The 17139-nt window shown below is 44.3% G+C and overlaps 1 long non-coding RNA gene across 6 annotated transcripts in view; it reads left to right on the forward strand.

Annotated features, from left to right (window-relative positions):
- The window catches only part of LOC147576691 (uncharacterized), a 118859-nt gene that overhangs the window by 85074 nt on the left and 16646 nt on the right, over positions 1–17139 (forward strand). For 4 of the 6 annotated variants that reach the window (XR_015241047.1, XR_015241046.1, XR_015241042.1 and 1 more), the window contains 2 exons: positions 15279–15446; positions 15969–16188. This is a non-coding gene — a long non-coding RNA (uncharacterized LOC147576691). Of the gene's footprint in view, positions 1–1125; positions 2990–9025; positions 9323–15278; positions 15447–15968; positions 16189–17139 lie in introns of those variants that run through there. The other 2 variants (XR_015241045.1, XR_015241044.1) reach the window with 2 other exon arrangements.

Genomic DNA, 17139 nt, shown 5'->3' on the forward strand with positions numbered 1-17139 from the left:
TCCTAAGTGGTTAAAAAAAAAAAAAAAAGGAATCCTCCTCCAAAATACTGTAATAAACTGTTAATAAGGACAGAAAGACAAGAAGGCAACTTGTCACTCATATGTTTAAAATAATGCTCGAAAAAGGTAGAGATGCTTCCTTCTCCTCCGGGGGCTTTAAAATGAAATCCCGAGGGTGCATAGCTAGAGCTAGAAAGCACATGTTAAGATGAGAGATGTCTTGGATGCAGCCGGGTGCAGCCGAGGCCCAGGGAAAAGGAGAAAATAGTAAGTGACAGTTCCCCTTAGTTCAAGGCAGTTTGTAAGACCACCTACAAGACCAGCAAAGCAGCTAGTTGGTGACAGTCTTGTGACCCTGAGAGTAACACCGACTCCTCAACCCCTCAAGGTCTGAGGTTTGAGGAATTTGAAAAGAGACTTTGGGAAAAAATAGTTGAACCACTGTGGCCTTCCCTCCCCACTGCCTCCCTGGGAGGCTGAGCCTTTCCTCATCTCAAGTTTCCGGAGAAAGGGCTTTCAAAGATTAGTTGGAAAACAGTGTTCCTTAGAATTGAGAGGGCCAAAGCAACTGGTATGCGACCCATGCCAGAGAAAATTAAAAGCAAAAGGCCGTGGCTAGAGTCCGTGATGAGGAGTGTGTACACCACTAAACGCAGAACAGAAAAGAGCTTGCACCCCGTGGGTTGCCTGGGGGAAGGGAGAATATAAGCATGAGGGTTTTTTCAAGGAGCCCCTGCCCAGGTGGGCTTCCCACCAGAGGCTGCTATGCAACAGGGGCTGGAATCAAATGCAGAAGCCAGCAGAGCAAGTGGCGAGCAGAAGGCGGCGTTGTCATTCAGTGTTGTCCCTGGAACTTAAGTTCTGAGTAAGAGGAGTCTGTATTGAACACCCACCGAGGTCCTGGAACACCACCACCAAGCGCTTCAGTTCCCCTAAAGGCCCTTCTTCCTCTTATTCTTTCCTCCTTTTACCTCCACCCCAAGTCCTGTAGGACCCACACCCTAGAGGGAGTAGAGGAGCAGCAGTAGAAGCATGAGGTGGGAAAGCAAACAAGCCAGCTGTACCACTCTGCTCCTCTGGCCCCTACTTCCCTCTCCCTCATGCCAGGTTTCCAGCCTGAATCAGCCTGGCTGGAGAAGTAGAGGAAGGGGAAATATTTGCCTCAAATGAAGTTCAGAGTTTTAACTATTACATGGGACTGGACATTTCAGTGACTGAAATGAGACTATTTTATGACTAAAAGTGACTTTTTTTTCTAAGGGTGTCTGGAAAAACTACAGGGACCTACCTGAGAAACCAGCTTCTGAGCAGAGAGAGCAGGAATGAAAGTGAAGCTGTTTTATGATCACGCCCTATCAAGGCTACCTTCTTCTTCTTTTTTTTTTTTTTTTTTTTAACACAATGGCTATACAAGTTTGCTCCAAAGAGGACAGACAGCCTCTTTCCCATCCTCTAATAAGCCAACCACTATTGCCCTAAAAAGGTTCTGTAGGACTTCAGAAATTTCCATCCAAGCATATCCAAGCTGGAAAAACACCCTGCAGGCTTTAAGAAACTTGTCAACCACAAAGGACACAGGAGCCAAGCAGGAAAATAATAGCATGGTTTCACATCTCTTTGGGGGTCTTCTTATTTGAATATTCCATGAGATTCCTCAGACAGGAAGTTCTAGAGCTAGCTTTACCAGAGGAGGAAAAAACCCAACAACAATGCTGGCTCATCCAACTGGTCAAAACCATGGAGAAATCAAACCATACCGAAGATGCAACAAATTCTAAAAAGTCACTCACAAGGCAGTTCCTTGTATTTTCTGAGACTTATATCCTAGGAGGCATGCCAAGGAAACTTTGGGTGAATTCCAGAAACACTGCACCGTGGGAGTGGCAGGCAGACACCAGCTACAGCTAGAGCCCCTGTCAGTCTCTCTGCTGAGAGCAGTAATGCCCTCAAACCAATCTCTGATACAAGTTATAGGTTGAGGAAAAAATTAGCTTCAAGGACCATATGCGTACACAATTTCAGTGTAAGCTATGCTATTTATTTCTAACCACAGTGAATGGGTGCATTTACTAATGCAATAGGCGCATTACCATCATTTTTCCCTCCATAATATCTCCAAGTATCTTAAAACATATGTGATGAAGAGGGGCTTACGGAGTTACAGGTGCCGACGATTTCAACATTCCTTCAAAATCTACCGTTTACCTGTATATGATAACCTATCATACTGGGATGGGTGATTTTTTAAATCACTAGGGTACCTGTAAAGAGCAGATGTGAGGCTGTTTACATGGAATCCCTGCAGGACTACCATAGCAGAGACTGCATGGGCTCAAGCAGCCAAGGAATTCCTGTACAATAACCAGCATATGCAAAAAAGGGGGAAATTCAGCTCCTTGGGCTGAAAATGAACTTGGATCTGAATAACTAGAGAGGAAGAATTCAAAAATTGAATCCTATGTTTCAGTATTTCTCAAACTTGAGTGTGTAGAGTAATTACCTGGGTTTTTTTTTAACATGCAGGTTCTGATTTAGAAGGTCTGGGGATGGGCCTGAGAGTCTTCATTTCTAACAACTTTCCAGGGGATGCTGACTCTTACTGAAGGGAATAAGTTGAAGACAGACAAGAGGGAAAAATGGAATGACATGGATGATCGGAAGGCCAATACTCACCCCTGGTCATGCTCCAAGGCCACTTCCGGGGGAGTACTTTTTGATTCTTTAGCAGCTAAATCTTCTTGGAGGAGGCTGTTGCAGAATCCCCGCAGGAGAACAGTACCACCCCATTTATCTTGGATCTGTGTGGCGTGGAGTCAGGAGTAGGGTGTCCCCTACATTTGGAGGAAAATGTCATGGCTCCTGGCTAGTGAAACCCTAGCAGCAGTGACAGCAGTGTTCTAGGAGAGTGGAGTACTCCAAGGCGTGGAATGGATGAACAATGGCAAACGCCACACAGGAATTCGTGGATTGCATGCATGAGACATCACTGGTGAGTCCCAGACATGAATTTCTTGTGGCGGGGGAAAGGGGGAGTGGTTTAATGGGCATAAGAGGTAGAGAAATATGTGACCTCTCAAGACGTGTGCTCTGTAAGAGCCAGCACTCAGAGGGCATCGTGGCAAGCTGCTTCAGCCAGAGAAGCAGAAACCTCCTGCAGAGAAGGGAACACAAAAGCATCACCCCATCAAGGAAGAAGGCACTTGCCTGTTTGCTTTTCCTTCTTCCCCAACACTAGAGGGAAGAACTTTAAGATGTGGGAGTACCTGAGACTCAGACTGTGCCCCTTTCTCTCCTCCTCTCTACTCTGATAATATATACATTTAAAATGTTCAACATTTTTTTCTGTGATTTTACAATTCTGGAATCCACTTTTTTTTTTGCATTTTCTTATCAATTTATAAGACCTCTTTAGGTATATTAATAAAAGGAGAACTTTCTTGTGGAAAAAAAGCCCGATGGCTTGAATCTTAGAGGTGATTCGTTATTAGCAACAGTAATAATGGCAGCTAACTTTTATCAACCACTATTTTCTAGATACTGTTAGATGTTTTACTGTTAGATGCTCTTATAAATCCTCCTCACAACCCTGTGAGGTAGGAACTGTCCTCTCAATTTGACAGGAAAAGGAAACTGAGATTTAAGCAGTGTAGACCACTTGTCCAGTGTGTCCCAGTTGGTAAATACTGACATCAGGATTCGAACCCAGGCACAAGCTCTGGAAAAGGAGGCAGGAAAGGCATTAGGGCCTTGAGAATTCAGAGGATCTTGGAGAAGCTTAGAGTCCCTTTCCCTGTCTCTTTAAAATAAATATGGTGAGAGATTGCCCTGGGCTAGGTACTGAGCAGAGAATGGGGAGGGAAGCAGACACAGCCACAGAGCTTACTGTGTGACCGAAGAGAGCCACAAACACAAATAAGAATGTCATCTTAAGTATTTGTGTGAGCTATGAAGAAAAATTCAAAGGGCATCTACAGAGGAGTGGAGGACATTTAGACCAAGTGAGTAGGAAAGGCTTCTCTGAGTGAGAAGTATATAAACAGAGACCTGACAAATGAATAAGTTAGTCAAATAAAGTTGGGAAAAACATTCTGGGCAGAGGAAATTACTGTTGACAAAAAGTATTCCAGGACTTTTGAACACATGAAAGGTGCAGGGTAGGTGGGGAGGGACTGGAGTAGGCAGGGACGTATTTAAAATCCCAGGAGGGGATCACAGGGTCTCTACTCACTACTGGGGTAGATTAGTGAGTTTCGGCATTTGGGGGCTTAAGTTTCGGGATTTGCCAGTCAGTTATGGGGTCAGAAAGCCCTCTCTCAAGGTGTGAGGATCAGGGTCCTGAGGCAGAGGTCCTCATCTTGGGTTTTCTCTGACTCAGAGGCTCCTAGTCTCATGGTAGGGTTTTCAGGTTTCTACTCCCTCTGCCCACCCATCCTCTCAACCCTAACCTCGTAAGATCTTCTGCACTATGTTTTCAAATTGTTTGCTCATTTCCACCTGGCCCTTTTTCACCTTCCTGTCCAGGCATTTCCCCTGTACTTGGGAAAGGAACAGCTCAGTTTTCTTGCTTTCACTAGAACCAACTTGGGCATTTTATACCTTTATTCCTTTGCTTAAAACTATTTTTCTTTCCTAGAATTCCATTTCCTATTTATAATTCACCTGAAAAAATTCTGGAAGTCTAGACAGTAGTCTAGAGTGTACTTCCTTTACAAAGCTTTCCCAGATCCCCTACCATCACAACTCCTATTTTGTTTGCTATTGGCCATCCAATGGTAGCCTAGCCTCTTGCCTTAAAATATTTTATGCACATCTATGTCTCTAAGTTAGTGAGCCTGTCCAGACATAAGCCATGTTACATCCATACCTTCACAGGTCCAGCCTCTTATTTGTACTTTATTCTCCCCTTTCCTACAGCAGGAAATATTTGTTCACTCAGATTAATCAGTAGCTTGGCCAGTTATTTAATCCTCACCTCCTAGCTATAGTCCTACTATTCTACGAAGGTGAGAATCACCCGGGTGCTTGTTAAAAAGTCAGATTCCCGGTTCTACCCTAAACCTAAGGAGTCCTGCTGTTCAGAGGAACAGACCCCAAAACTGTATTACTAACAACTGCCTCAGGGAACCCTTATCATGACAGAGTTTGGGAAAATTCTACTGAGTATTATTTAGGTAGGGGAATTATCAGGCACATCCTAACCTAAATGTTTGTTCACTCACCTTCCCCCCCGCCCCATAGCTGAACAGATGTTATTGCAATAGTTGTTGTTTTTCTGAAGCCTCCAGCCCTTCAAAAGGGAAGGAAGGAAATATGTTTTAGATATAGAAGTATTTCAAGATAGATGTTTGGAACTGGAGACCTAGAGAATAAATTTGCATAGAATAGACCAGAAACACACATTTGGGAGAGAGCCTGTGCAGAACTGAAGCACCTAATTACACCAGGAATATAATTCTCATAATCATCCTTATAAAGTAGGTTTTATTATCTACATTTTGAAGATCAGGAGACTGAGTTTCAAAGCAGTCAAGTGACATAAGTCACAGAGCTAGTAAAGCATAAGAGCTCCCAAGTAATGTGTGATTGTTTATTCATTTAACAAATATATAATAGGTGTCTCCCATGTACTAAGCATGTTTCTTAAACATAATTTATCCTTTTCTCTAGCAGCTTTTAAGCTTTTCTTTTTTTCTTTGGTATTCTAGTTTGATTATGATGACTCTAGGTGTTGATTCCCTTTGTATTTGTTGGGATTCAGTGGGTTTTTTTAATCTGTGGCATTCTTGCTAGAGGCTTCCCTAAGTTCTCTGCCACGTGTCTACTAACAAGACCAAGTAACTAACAAGACTGACACTTTTATAACAACAGTCATGGGAATGACATTCTATCACTTTGCCATACTCTCTTGGTAAGATTAAAGTCGGAAGTCCCTTCCCTTACACTTGGGAGTGGGGTGGGAGATACCTTAGAGCCTGCTCACCACAGTCTATTATTAGACTCCCTACTTGGCCAGTCTGTGCCTCTGATTTTCATACCCTGGGACTCATGACGCTGTCAAAGTGGTCTAATTTGGGGAATATGAGAGTGCCTTCAGGGCAAAAGTGGCTCCCATGCCTTCTTACCCATTCTTAAGTCTTCCCTTCACTTTTTGGCATGACAATTCCTTATTGTTTTGTCATCTCTTCATTGATCTTAAAAAAAAATACTTCTTATATTTTGTTCAGTTTTCCTGTTTCAGGTTGTTTTCAGCTATAGGGTCGATCCAAATAACGTAGCCCACCATTATTGGGAAAAAGAAGTCCTGATTTAGTGTTTAGAAGATCCACACTCAGACTCCTGTTTGAGGAAGGCCTGTAAGGATGCAAGCATGGAAGCAGAAAGATTAAGTAGTTAGTTACTTTAATAATCCAGGTGAGAGATGATAGTGACTTGGTATAAGGTAGCAACAGTACAGAAACCTTGGACAGAAGGGGTAACAAACATTTAAAAACATGTATGGGGTTTATATCATTTTCTCTCAAGTGTAACAGTTAAGACTAGAATTATACAGAAGCTCGTTAGGACTCTGGATTCTACCAGGTGATGGTATATTCCAGCATTTTTTTCTTTTACCCTTCAGTTCATTATGCTCCATTGCAACCCTACCTACCATCAGACAATCAGTTAAAACTCTATGTAGTCAAGCTATAAATTTTTAGAGGACAATCCCTGAGCTAGTGAATAGTAAACTTCCATGTACTCCATTGACAATGTAAAAGATTTTCCATTTTTCTATAGATAACAGTGGGGAAGTGCATCTCCAGCCTCAGAGGTGGATGCCCCCCAGGGTCCTCCTGAGATGTCTCTTAAAACAGTCTGCAGCTTTGAATTGGGTTTGTGGTTTAAATATCCTCTCAGACACCCTTCTTTGTCTAGGTTTGAGAGGTTGGTGTGTTCTTAATAAGGTTCTTTAGGTCACTGACACTCTTGTGTTGCACTCTAGTGGTCTTTATGTTTCCTTCTGTTCACCCGACATCATCTTCATTTAGATGGTTTCAGCCAGGTTGGCCTGGGTTTTCTTGTTTCACCACCTCTGCTGTTCTGCAGTATTCAGCTGGGGCTTTGACAGGGACATTCCTATCTCTTCCAGGAGCCCACCCTAGCTCAGATTTAATACCCTAGACTCCAAGCTGTCTTTCCCCCAACTGTAGTTTGATCCCAGCTGTATTCCCTGACTTCATTTTATGCCACTTTCTGCCCTAGTTATTGTGCTCCAGCCTTTTGGGGCCCCTGTTTCCTCAACTCACCAAGGTCATTCCTGCCCTATAGACTCCATCCTCTATTCCATCTGCCTGGAAAGCTTTCTCTAGACCTTCCTGTAGCTGGCTCCTACCCACCATCCCAAAGTCCCTGAATCCTCTCTAGTGTTCATCATCAAAAGATCAAAGGAACACCTAAGTTATACAGATCCTGCGTACCAATCAGAAGAAAGGTCAAGCACATTGTAGAACAATAGGGAGGGCAGGCAAGCCAGTTTAAGACACAGATAGAAGGCTGTAGCACTGCCTCACCCCTGAAAACAAAGGAATGACCGTTTCGCTTGTGCATATTTGATACCACTAACCAGTGAGTCCTTTATAGCTCTGCTATGGTCGGAATGTTTGTGTCCACCCAAAATTCATATGCTGAAATTAACCCCCCAAAGTGATGGTATTAGGAAGTGGGGTCTTTGGGAGTTATTAGGTCCTTTGGGCAGAGCCCTCATGAATAGGATTAGTACCCTTAGAAAAGAAGCCAAAAGGAAGCTCCCTTGCCGTTTCCACCATGTGGTGTTATAGAAAAAGATAGCCGAGGAAGCAATATCTCACCAGACATGGAACCTGCTAGCACCTTGGTCTTGGACTTCCCAGCCTCCAGAACTGTAAGAAATTTCTGTTGTTCATAAGCCACCCAGTCTATGGCATTCTTTTATGGCCGCCCAGACAGAGTAAGCCTCCCAATTTCTAAATTGATGCCTGATAGAGGGGTCTCAGAGACGCTATAGAGGGACCTGGAAACCTCAGGCCCAGGGTAGGGGTATCTGCCTCCTGGGCTTTATCAATGAGAAGGTAATGATTTTTTTGAGTCTGGAGACTATTTTGTGGGCTCATCAAGTCATCACCTCTGTGTTACCTTTTGTCGCAGAGTCGCCTCCTGCTATAATTATCTTTATTTCAGACTGCCCGATACCGGCTTCACTAAAATCTCAACCAACCTATTGTTTCTACTCAGTCATTTACTTGATCTATGACTCTGGGCAAATCATTTCACCTGAGTTTAACTTGTTTGCCTGTAAAAAGAGGGCAAGGCAACCATCTCATGACCTTACCAAGGCTGTCGCAGGGACTGGATTAGAAGATGGGAAAGCACTTTGAAAGGGTTAATTACACATTATGTGATTGGGAGGTAGGATTATTACAGTTATCTGCACTTTGCCAGCTCAAAACAATTACAACCTAACCCTGTAATAGTTACAGCAGTGTCTTCCAAGTCCTGCTGAGTGAGGTCTGCCAGTCATCAAAACATATTAGAATTAAGGCTTACCCAGGCAGCTACTTCTGGACTCCACAGGAACACTTGTTTTCCTGTCCCCGGTGATCGACCCTCCCTGCTGGAGTGAGCACAGAGGCTCTCCTCCAAAATCCTCTTTTACCCCCTCAGGAGAACTTCCCATTCTCTGGCTTTCCTCTGCTCCAGGCCCATCGATCCGCCTTTCCTATGGATCACCCAATCAAACCGCCCCTCCTTCCTCTCCGTTTCCCCTCCTCGGCTTCCCATTCCTACAGAGCCTCCCTTGCGCTCACCCTCCTCCCCTCTCTGCCGCTTCCCTGTCTCCCGGAAGCCTATTTCAGCCAGCGACCGCTCCGTGCTTCAGCTTCTCTCCCTCTCATTTCAACCGTTCCCGGCTTCAGCCGTCTCCCGCGCGCGGTTCGGGTTCTCCCCACCGGGCGTTGGAAGTTGAAAGCTCTCGCGCGCCGATGGGCTCGAGCCCAGGGGGCGGGGCGAGGTGAGGGCGGGGCGACCGCAGCCGAAAAAGGCGCGGATGCTTTATCCCTGGGGCTGCCCTAGGAGAGGTGACCGTACCAGCGGGAACCCGAATATGTATGGCAGAGCCTGGCACCGAACCACCTCCTCTGAGGACGCCTCGTAACTCTGCGGCTCCTCCTGAACTGGCTTGGGGCGGTCTCTCCTTCAGGCCTTGCCCTTGCGAGGACTTACCAGAGACCAGGCCAGCGGGACCCAGTACCCATCCATGCGAGCCGTCTGGATGAAATAACTTATTTTATAATTGCTTTACTAACTGGTAAATTATAACTGTTACAATTAAAGTTAATATTTGAGGAAAACACTATGCTGATAATGAAATTGTACCAGCACCAGCAGTGTTTGCTTCTTTGGAGACCAAAATTTACCTCCAGAAGCTGACCATCCAAGTTGGACACTTCCATAGAAAAGAGGCCTAGGGTACCTCCCAATAAAGATTACACTTTGAATATAGGCATACAGTTTTGCTCCCCTTTTAAACCCCACCAAAACCACAGTAAACGGATTTTTTTCAACTAATGCATTATTTGCAATATGAGTGAAACTGAGAGGAAGCTAGGAAATAGGATTTCCTCATCCTCCTAGGCCAAGATGTAGAATGCATCCCCATATCCTATGCTCTGTTACCCTCTGGTGCCATGCTGAGCATTGCCCTGATCCCCGAACTGACTTTAAAGGGATTTTTATTTTAGTTATTTATTTTTTTTCAAGGGATTTTTAAAGTCATAAATCCTCAGAGATGGTGAGAAAAAGAGAGATGACAACATTTTGGGAACTAAAAAATAGATGGACAGGTGTCTAATGATTTAATAGAGCCTATAACTGTACAGGATAAGCCAAGAACTCCACAACTAAATGATAGATCCCTCAAAAGGCTTAGGATTTGATGTTCAAGGTATCTCTGGAAATGGGGTAGAGGGAAAATAAAAGAAGATTGATTGAAAGCTGTTGAGAAGAAGGTACTGCTCTTCTTACTAGGCAGAAGCAGGAGATCTGTCTGGAGAAGATAAAACTGAAGGTCTTTCAGGCATAGTTGAAGCCAGGGAGACCACAAATACTGGACACTTAAGTACACATGAGCACATTAAAGGCCCGGTAGCCACCCCACTCCACCCTGCAGTCTTCCTCCACTGGCTCCCCAGGTGATGGGACCCAGGACTTTATTTTCTGTTCAGAAAATAGGAAAAGTTTTCTCTAGGTGATCTGATCAGCCTAAGAGGAAAGACTTAAAGATCCCAGCATCTGGAGTTCTCCAACAGCCCAACCAGGTCACTCTACAATAAAGCTCCAAGTTGACAAGCTCCATCCACTGCTCAAAACTGCCCATCAGCTGTTAGTCCTCCACTTTTAAATTAAATCCTGTCATACTGTGAATAGGACTGACATGTATAGCCAACAAAATTCCAAAATTGACAGCCACTGTACAAAGCTGAACTTTGAACTTCATAGAACACCACCTTCAAAATATTGGTTAAAAAAAAAAAATCCCAACCTATAATTATATACCTGGTCAAATTATGAAACTACTGTGAGGCTAGAATTAGGGATATATAGACAAGTTTTCAAAAATTTACCTTCCATGCATCCTTTCTCAAGAAGCAATTAGACTATGTTATGGCTGGGACTAAGGTAAAGTAAGTGAGGTGCCTTAGGTGCAAAATTTAAAGAGGTACCAGAAAATTTAGCAATTAAGATAAGGAATTTTTAAATGTCATATTGAGGAAAATACAAATTAATGCAAAAAAATCCATGATGAAAAAAAAAACATCAGAAGGTGAAATAAAGATAGGACCCAACAGGGCTGGGATTATGGTGCAGGGAGTGGGGCTAAGTAATGCAAGTGCAGGTGTGGGTCCTGCCTTTATTAAACGTTTTGATATTATGTTGGTTATACAAGTTAACCCTACTTTATGTGGGACAGGAGTACATAAGGACATGAATACAAGGAGGTGAGCATCATTGTAGATCACTTTGGAGGCTAGTCATCACGATAACAAAAGTTATGTGACAATTTTATTGGGTAGAAAGGGGAGTATAGGAGTATGTGTTTCTGGTGGGCTGGTGGTAGACATGAGAATTAACCCCTCATCTTCCATGGTGGATAGTCAATAGATAATACTACCAAACAGAAGAACCGAGAAATAATGTTAGCATGTTATGAAAAGATATGGGGATGGGGCTCCTGGGTGGCTCAGTCGGTTAAGTGTCCGACTCTTGATTTTGGTTCAGGTCATGATCTCATGGTCATGGGATCGAGCCCTGCATGGAGCTCTGTGCTGGGCCTAGAGCCTGCTTAAGATTCTCTCTCTCTGCTCCTACCCTGCTTGCATGCTTATTCACACTCCTGCTCTCTTTCTCTCAAAAAAAAAAAAAAAAAAAAAGATACAGGGATAAATACTAAAAAAAAATGATAAAAGATTTGAAAGTGATTCCTTCTGGGGAAGGAATATGGGAGAGGAGCAAGACAGGGGGCTGGGGACTGCTATTTGCCTTAATTTTGTAGAACTAGTTGACTATGTTTTGTACCCACATGACTACTAAACAATTATAAGTAAATGTTTGACATTTCAAATGAAAGTCTCTGAGGTACTCATCATGGGGAAGGCAGAAGTTTGTTGGACTTTATTATATGATGTTATGACTAAGCATTATTTTTACTTTGGGTTACATATGGAGGTGGGTGCTAGAATTGTTTTAATATTGGGGCTTCCAACAATCTTCCTGGGCTTGTTTTCCAGGGGAGATAGCTTCTCCATCTCTTGTGACCCTCACAACTACATAACAAGTCATGAACTATCGCCGGATGAAGGATACTGTCAGATGAGGGAAAATGAGGTTCAGAAAGGGAAAGTAACCAGTCAGAACTAATGGTTACATAGTTAGTAAGTGGCATTGAGGTAGACTGGGTACCAGATCCTTCCAGTAAGACCAGTTTTCATACCAGGAAACTGCCATTAGCTCCCTATACTGTAGCTTCCTGTTGGTCTCCTCTGGCCAGATCCCCACTATTGCTGTCTAGTTCTGGTTTGACCTGTACCAGCATTCCAAGTTTGTGTGTGTGGCATGTCCCTGACATGTGTGCAGGGTCCTCCACCTCTCTGACTGCAGGAACTAAACATTCCAGGCTTAAAGCCAGACTTCTCTGCTTCAACGACCCCATCGCTTTTGCTCTTGCCTTTTCGGGGCTGAACTACAGAGCCACACATGTAGGTGGCCTGGGGGCTGCTTCAAATGCCCTGAAGAGCTGTTCATTGCTTCAGGGCTGACTAATACTGCTGCATTTGGAAGCATTGGGGAGTTACTTCTGGTTTGAGGAAAGGGATTCCCCCCGCCCCCAAACTGAGTTCCACCTGGAAGGCCCTGCCCATCTCCAGGTGAGGGCTTTGCATCTGCCTCTCCCTGCCCACGGGATCATGTATCTGATTGGGAATATCTTATGTTTCTGGCTTTCTCATGTTGCTTACAGCTTACGTGTTTCACCCTGGGAAATTGGACAGCCTTATCACTCAAACCAGCCTCATCGTTCAAATGTATACTTCTCAAGATCCCTTCCATGTCTTATCTCTTATTACTTATATGCCTAGGTGGGTTCTGGGACTCAAAAGTGTTTGATTAAGACAAAGTAGTACTTCACTGGGCCTAATCAGTAAGCTATTTTCTTCCCTCAAAATGTGGCTACATGGCTGGGTTAGATTCTGTTTCCGGAAGACTCACCCTACCAAGGGGGAGGTGCTGTTCTTTGTGCATGATGAAGAACAATCTGCTGACCGAGTGTCTCCTTAGGTTTGGGGATACTGAATAAGGCTCAGAGAATAAGAAACAGCTAAAGGAACATTGCTAGAATCTGCAATGAAGGCCACCATTTCCAGGAGGTCCCCCCCTCTAGGCATTATATCCCAGCAACAAAGATTTGATCCCAGCTGGCTCCTGCTTTCTTCCCCAACCTTTATGCTTGCTTTCCTCTCCTCTCACTTGTCCTCTGCCAGAAATAACTCCAAGGAATGAAGTCTGTCCACAAAACATCCTTGCTTCTCACTAGTGAGACCTGACTAACCAGAGTGTACGGTCATCCAAGACCCTGGCTTGAGTTGTCTATAGGAGGGGCCAGCTTTGGGCCTAGGCTCCTTCTTGTGCATGTTCCCTTTGATGCTTCCCCTTCTCTGATTTGACCTCATATCTGAGACTTAGCTAGGAAACCTTCCTTCTTAGAAGGTTTGAGGGGGTGAGATTTTCAGGACAGTTGTCCCCATCTTGTTTGGGGAAGTGAATCTTCAGGGGCTTTCCTCCGGGGATGGTGATGCTAGAAGTGGGGCTCACCAAGGGATGCGGGTCTGCAGAATTATAGACTTACCTGTTTTTCTACTTTGAGCCCTGAGAAGAATCCTGCCTGAGTGGTTCCAAATCACTCCCAACTTTCCAGCCCTGAATGACTGAGATCAGAATCAGGATGCATAGTGAAAAGAGCATGGGCTTTGGGGTCAGGCACATATGGATTCAAATTCTGACTTCATTACATTCTAATACCATCTCTTAGCAGGCCCCAAGCTTCCTATTGGACCCAGAGTTCTGCTCCCTTCAGTTAGGGGTGGTCTCTGTCTGCAGAGGACCTTGTTTCCTACTGTTATTCCTGCATGCTGGTCTTAAAGCAATCTTGAGTCTAACCCTTGTTATGCTATGTGCCTGATACAATGATAAGAACTTTTGAGCATTGCTTTATGTAATTCTCAAAATGGCAGTGTGAATTACGATTCGGACACCGATTACAATGTGTTTTTTTTCCCCCCACACCACCAAGCAATGTTCTGACACCAGCTGGATGACCTACAATTTAACTCAATCCTGACATTATGTACCTAGAGATAGCATCAGATCCCACAGATTAAGGGCTAAGTCATACAAGACTGCCCCTGACTTTAGATGCCAGTTGGAAGTCCTCGTAGTTACCTGTGCTTCTCACTAACTGGCTATAGATTGGAGGTTCCAAAACCCCTTCCTTGATTTGATTAATTTGCTAGAGCATTCACAGAACTCAAGAGAGACATTTTGCTTACTAAATCACCAGTTTATTATTAAAAAATGTAACTCAGAAACAGCCAGATGGAAGAGATGCACAGGGCAAGTTGTGGGCAAAGGACACGGAGCCTCCATGCCTTCTCCAAGTGGGACTTCTCCCCAGTCTCCACATGTTCACCAACCTAGAAGCTCTCCGAGCCCCGTCCTTTTGGGTTTTGTGGAGGCCTCATTAGGTAGGCAATTGTGATTAAATCTCAGACCATTGGTGCTTGAACTGAATTTCCAGCCCTCCTCTCCTCCTTGGAGGTCAGGGGCAGGGCTGAAAGGTCTAACCCTAATCATGTGATTGGTTCTTCTGGCAACCAGCCCTTTTTTTTTTTTTTTTTTTTTTGACAGCCCACAGAAATGAGTCTGTTTATTCATAGAAGGTGGACATTAAACTAAACCCATACAACTGGGGGCACCTGGGTGGCTCAGTCCATTTAGCATCCAACTCTTGGTTTCGGCCCAGGTCATGATTCACGGTTCATGAGTACCAGCCCAGCATCAGGCTCTGTGCTGACAGCACGGATTCTCTGTCTCCTTCTCTCTCTGCCCCTCCCCCCGCTCACTCTCTCTGTCTTTCTCAAAATAAATAAACCTAAAAACTAAATAAATAGCTGTATAAACCCATACAACTGATATATAAAACCAGTCAGCAAAGGAGATTAGCTATTTCCAGTAACAGATGGAATGTTCCTGTAGGATAACACTTCCTTCTTTTGAGCCAGCAGATTTCTTAATGTGTTCTTTCTTTATTTTTATTTTTATTCAAATTAGTTAACATACAGTGTAGTCTTGGCTTCAGGAGTAGAGCCCAGTGATTCATCTCTTACATATGACACCCAGGGCTCATCCTGAAAAGTGCCCTCCTTAGTGCCCATCACCCATTTAACCCATCCCCCTCCTCCAGCAACTCTTAGTTTGTTCTCTGTAGTTAAGTCTCTTAAGGTTTGCCTCCCTCTCTGTTCTTAAAGTGAGCTAGAGGCTTTAGGAAAGTCAGTTCATCAACAAGTCAAAAAGCACCTTTTGGGCTCTCATCACTTAGGAAATTCCAAGGGTTTTAGGAACTCTGTGCCTGGAGAGGGGGTAAAGACCCAACGTGTATTTCTTATTATAAATCACATTTCACAGAAGTTAATGTAATTATTTTTGTTTTATAGCTGAGACTGAGACTCACTGAAAGAACTTGCACAAAATCAACTTTTAAAAGGCAGGCCAGGTCTACTGGAACCCAGGTCTTTAAGCCTTGAAAGACAATGCAGCATGCCTGGAAAAAGAAAAGGTTTTGGGAGCAGACACCTGAGCTCAGTGTTGCCTCAGGACTTCATGTAAGTCCACTAAGCTTTCTCAGCTTCACCTTCCTTTTCTGTCAAACAAAGAGAAATGTTGTGTAGGAGAGAATGAAGTGAATTGGTATATGTAAGATGACTGTCACGCTGCACTGAGAAGCTCCACATTTCCCACCCCCTCTGTCACCCCGCCTTCTAGCCCAGGCTGTCATTTTCTCACCACATTATGCTGTTCCCAGCCCAGTATGGGAAATCAGGCAGGAACACAAGTCAATATGATAGAAGAGAGAAAGCAGTAAGTACTACAGGAGCAGACAAGCTTTGTGAGGATGACCAAGAAGGACTTCTGGGAGGCAGCGATATTAAATTTGGACCTGAAATGTTTGACAGATTTTAAGAGACAGAAAATGGATGGGAGGTCCCTGAGATTCCATATCTGGTAACTAGACAGGGCTTGGGGGAGGGGGTAAGGTGATGGATGTGTAAGTATCTGGTAGACCAAAGGGCAGCACTGTGTGCGAAATGGTGTTATTCAGGCCATGCTTTTGTGCTACCTTTTAGGCTATCCCTGGGCCACAGGTACTTCAGCTCACACTGGACTTGGAGCCCGACCCCACCCAGCTTCCCACTGCCATCTGGTGGTCATCCGGAGCCCAGGGCCCAGCTCCTGATGGGCCTTCATCAGCAATCTCCTTCAGAGTGCTGTAAAGCCTGTGGGCAACCCTACTTCCGCCCCTGAAAAAGTTGGCATGAGAAAGAAAGGCCCGATATCTTGCCTCCAGTAAGTCAGACCAGCTGGGATTCTATTTTTAACCTGCACTGTTGTAGTTGACAGCTTGGAACGCCTTCTCCCTCCTTTTCTTCCTGCATCCTGCCTCTTGCAGCCCAGGGCCCTGTAGAAAGGATGGATGGGAGCAGCCTCAGCACTGGTAAACAAAAGACCACTCTCCTTTCTCATTGTCCTTCACCTGGCCTTTGTCCAGCCTAGTTAGTGGGTGGAGTTAGAGGTGTTACTGGCTGTGAGGTTAACGAGGCTTAAATCTCTGGGCTTCTTACTGCATAGGCGCCTTCCGTGGCCCTGGTCAGTGTCCTGGCAATTTTGTATCTGTCATTTTGTATTCTTTTTCTTAAAAAGGGCACCCGGTTTTATAAGCTCCAGGCCCCACAAAACTTGGGTCTGCCTCATGATGGGTATGGCTTGTTTCCCATCTGAGCTTAGTGTCTACTTCAATAGGATTATTTCTGTCTTGTTCTAATTTATTGTATGACCTTGAACAGCTTTCTTTCCTGCTCTGGGTCTCTATTTTCCCATCTGTTACAAGACAAAGTGTCAAGAAACCCTCTCACTCTATCATACTTCTGATTATCCATGTATATCCCTGGTGAGGTCATCTGTTCTTCCCTACCTGTCATTGTGTGTGCGAAGGGATGATGTTGCTGTCTCTGCCTCTCTCTGGGGCTGGATCAGTCTCATAGTCAAAAGGAAGCCTGGGCTCTGGGATTCCTCTTATTCAGATCCAGCATTCTCCCCACCTTTGTTGCTGGCCAGTAAAGGTGCTTCCACGGGGTAGAAGCTTGGCCAGATTCTGACACCAGAGAAGAGTGCATTAAAAAAGTTCCTACTCTTTAACTTGTACACTTATGATCTGAGTCCTGGTATTTGAAACACACATTGAATAAACTGAGTCTTATTATATAGTGCTTCTACTTACATTTCAATAAAATTTTAGTA

This window comes from Puma concolor, chromosome D1 (assembly GCF_028749965.1).
Source record: "Puma concolor isolate L17-30 chromosome D1, mPumCon1.1.hap2, whole genome shotgun sequence".
NCBI classification, from domain to species: domain Eukaryota; kingdom Metazoa; phylum Chordata; class Mammalia; order Carnivora; family Felidae; genus Puma; species Puma concolor.